The following is a 4,221-nucleotide window of genomic DNA, read 5'->3' on the forward strand; positions in this document are numbered from 1 at the left end:
CTACTACACATTTTTCCAGATGGGGAAGGGCACATTGTGCCTTATATCCCCCATTCTGATTTGGACACACATTGGAAAAGTCTCCTTTTTCAAGTGATGTGACCCCTTAGTAGATTTTGAGGAAAAAGTAGTATATTTGAGAAGTAAACACCATACAGTCTGTGTAAAAAGCCAAAACACAAGTCCAATACGAGTGACCTGCGACATGGCTATATTCCTTTGTGACATAAAAACAAATTCAAAGTACTATATCTAGTTCAACGAGTGTTCAAATCTGGATGCACAGAAAGTATTATATTTATAAACAAAGTGAACATTTACATTTTTTCAGGTTTCCGCAAGAGGAATCTATGCAAAATTAAACGTGTTTATACCACTTGGTGAAGCAGCTGAAATAGGTATTTCTTTGAGATGCTGGATGAAAATCTCACCTGCAATTTACTATCAGTGACTCAAAATGAATCCTACACATATTGGGGCAGATGTATTAAGCCTGGTGAAGAGATAAAGTGGAAAGAAATAATGCACCAGCGAATCAAATCCCAACTGTCATATTTCAAACACAGCTGATTGGCTGGTGCATTATCTCCTTTTCTCCACTTTATCTCTTCGCCATGCTTAATACATCTGCCCCCTTGCCCCTAATTTTGAAGAAGTTACAGGTGGCCAGGTCTGGACTGTACAGCAGATGACCAATCATCTAGATGTGTTCATGGGCTAGAAAATCCAGCACTTTCCTGGACTTGTGGACAGGTTCACTGCTGTTCTAGAGAAAGGAACCATGAGTGTGAGCTCTTGGACGGAATATGGAAATGGTTCCAGCACTCCAGCTTGATCTGTCGGCTGCCTTTGACACTGTTGACCACCCTCACCTGCTCAACACCCTCCGCTCCTTTGGCAACACTGGCACGGTCTTCTCCTGGTTCACCTCATACTTCTCTGATCGCTCCTTCTCTGTCTCCACTCCGAGCTCCTCCTCTCCTACTACCCCGCAGCCAATTGGTGTTCCCCAAGGGTAAGTCCTTGGCCCTCTCCTCTTCTCCCTCTACACCACAGGTGTCAAACACAAGGCCCGCGGGCCAAATCCGGCCCACCAGACCTCGTCATGTGGCCCGCGCGAGGAGATAGCACGCAGGGCAGTGTGTCCCAGCTCCTGGCTAGGCCGCCACCTCCTCTCACCCCACCGCGGCCGCCTTACCTGTTCCTCCACTGTCGGCAGCCATGTTCCTGTAGGCACATATGTATGCGGCTACAGAAAGATGGCCGCCGGCCTCCACGACTACGTGGAGGAGGGCCCGGCCGCCTGTTCCCTCTGATGCCCGGCAGTGACAGACACTGGGTGGGGACGTCATGACGATGACGCCGCCCGCCCATGCGTCTGTAGAGAAGTAGGGAAGCTGGACCGGGAGTCGGGGACAGTGTGGCCGCAGCAAGCAGTGAAGAAAAGCTGGAAGCCGCAGCAGCTGCAGGACAGACGGAGAAACAGTAAGTGAGGATGAGGATCACACTCACAATAAAAAAAAATATATATATCTGCTGTTTCCTGAGGTGTCCCCTGTATAATCATTTATGTGTCATGGCATTACTTTTATTATATTATACAGGGGGAGCAGTCTGTAGTGTCATGGCATTATTATTATACAGGGGGAGCAGCCTGTGGTGTCATGGCATTCATTTTATATTATACAGGGGGAGCAGCCTGTGGTGTCATGGCATTATAATCATACAGGGGGACCTACAGATACAACCGGCCCCTTGAGGGTGACCAAACTGCTGATGCGGCCCCCGATGAATTTGAGTTTGACACCCCTGCTCTACACCACCTCTCTAAGCAACCTCATCAGCTCCTACGGCTTCCATTACCACCTTTATGCTGATGATACCCTAATCTATCTCTCCTCCCCCGACCTATCCCCATCACTCCTGTCCGAGGTTTCCGAATGCCTCACGGCCATCTCAGCCTGGATGACCCAACGCTTCCTGAAACTAAACATGGCTAAAACTGAACTTCTAATCTTCCATCCCCCGAACATTCCCTCTTCTCCCACTATCTCTATCAGCATTGGTGAAACTGAGATCACCTCCACCGACCAAACGCGCGGCCTCGTTGTCATCATTGACTCCTCCCTCTCTTTCACCCCCCACATTCGTGGTCTCTCACAGTCTTGCCGCTTTCACCTTGTTAAAACAGAAATAACGCATAAATAATTCTATGCTTTTGTTATACTCTGTTTTCTCAAATATTGTTATTTATTGCTGCAGGTGGCGTTAGCTTGTTGCACAAGGTACTAGCCACGGCGTATGAGGCCTACCCTTTGTGCCACGCAGCAGGTGTTTGTTAGAAGCAGCAACCATTTTGGCAATCATGACTTGCATAATAACATTATAAAATGGCTGATCATTCAGAATAGTACTGTAAAGGTTATTTCTTATAGAGAATTGTTTTTGGTTTTAGAAGCTTAAGAATGTGATGTTGACAGTATAATGGAGCAAGGACAGAAAGCTAGTCTCCACAAACTTAATAATATGGGAACAGGGCCACACATGCGTAGACCCCAAGGCCACTGAATCTTTGCCTAGTAACAAGGAAGTTGAGTGTTGGGTTAATTATGACATCATGATTGAAAGCATAGCTTGCTAATAAGACTCAATGCTTATGAGTAATTAATTAATGTGATTAAGGTTTAAATATCAGAGTTAGAGAAGGAAGAGTAACGCAGTTGAGGAAGAACACGCAAGCACGGGGGGCTGGTGGTAACATCATGGCTGATCACTGTCCTTGAAAGGTTTCCATTTTGATTTGATGAAGAATTACTGTTTAAGTATTAGCTAATCAATTTTATGTTTCTTGTGTTAGTTTGCATTTGCAAATACGGTACTTGTTTCCTAGCACGGCCCCATCTCGTTGATTGTATGCCTTAAGTTTAAGGTACTTAAGGCATACAATCAACGCGATGGACCCGATTTTCTGTCAATCACCAGCTAATTTGCCGGTGAAAGAGAAAATCGCGTTGATCGCGGCCCTTAATGAGGGGCCGCGATGCGACCGACGCGATCAACACAATTTTCCCATAGGGAACAATGTTAAATTATTTTTAAAGTGAAAATCGGGTTGATCGCGTCGTTCGCGGGCCATTATAATGGTGCAATCAACCCGATTTTACATAGGTGACAATGTGAAATGGGCCAATATGGCCCATTTCACATAGAATATGGTTAAAAAGTATGTTTAATGCCCCCCCATTGTTAACGCCACCCCACTATTGATGCCAACCCGAAGTGTGGCGAGCGCAGCGGTACGCGTCCTCCGACCTTTTCATACCCCTACTATCCACGTCGGTGTGGAGTTGAATTTATAAAATGTGGCGAGCGCAGCAAGCCCGAAGCGTGGCGAGCGGACGCGTATACCTGTGAAGTTATGAGCTGCCCCCCTGCACTAGAACAACCTCCCGCCACCCATCAGGCTTTTTGATTCCCTTACCTCTTCCCTCAAAACCCACTTCCAACTAGCCTATCCCTCCTCCTAACCTCTTTCGCTCCTCCTATCCTGCCTACCCTACCCCTCCATCCGTTCCTACTTATCCTATTGTTCTTCGTTCGTCCACCCACCTCCTTTTAGTCTGTTAACTCTTATGAGTAGGGCCCTCCTTCCTCACGTACTCACCCTACCTCATTACCTCAACAGTGCTCCTGCCCTGTTCTGCCCTTCCTCTACTTAATCTTCAGTCTCCTCGACTATTTCGACACCAAATTCAGAACTGATGCTGATTTTAGTTCTACCAGCTATACCCCTATTTATGCTGTATTTTATCAACACACCCTGTACATTACCTTGTAATGTGTTTTTTGTTTGCTATGTTCGGCGCTGCGGACACTTTGTGGCACCTTATAAATAAACGAACTACTACTACTTGTGGCAAGCATTGGTTGGCTTACCAGTTCACTGCAACATGACCAGTCTTGGCCACAAACACAGCCACCATCTGCTTGCCAAACTGCACTCACATAGGGCATCGTATTTCTCTTTTTATGGCTTAATACATCTCACCCATTGGATGAAGACGATGACCACTATGCACATTTCCAATAAGTATATTGATGATTATCTCCATTATGAGAAATACAACGTAACAAGGAACAGAAAGAAAACAAAGCACAGGTCCACGTTGACATGCAGCAGCAGCTGCCGGGACACACAACAGGGAGACAGGCAGCAGCAGC

This window comes from Crinia signifera, chromosome 6 (genome assembly GCF_055691185.1).
Source record: "Crinia signifera chromosome 6, ASM5569118v1, whole genome shotgun sequence".
In the NCBI taxonomy this organism is placed as follows: domain Eukaryota; kingdom Metazoa; phylum Chordata; class Amphibia; order Anura; family Myobatrachidae; genus Crinia; species Crinia signifera.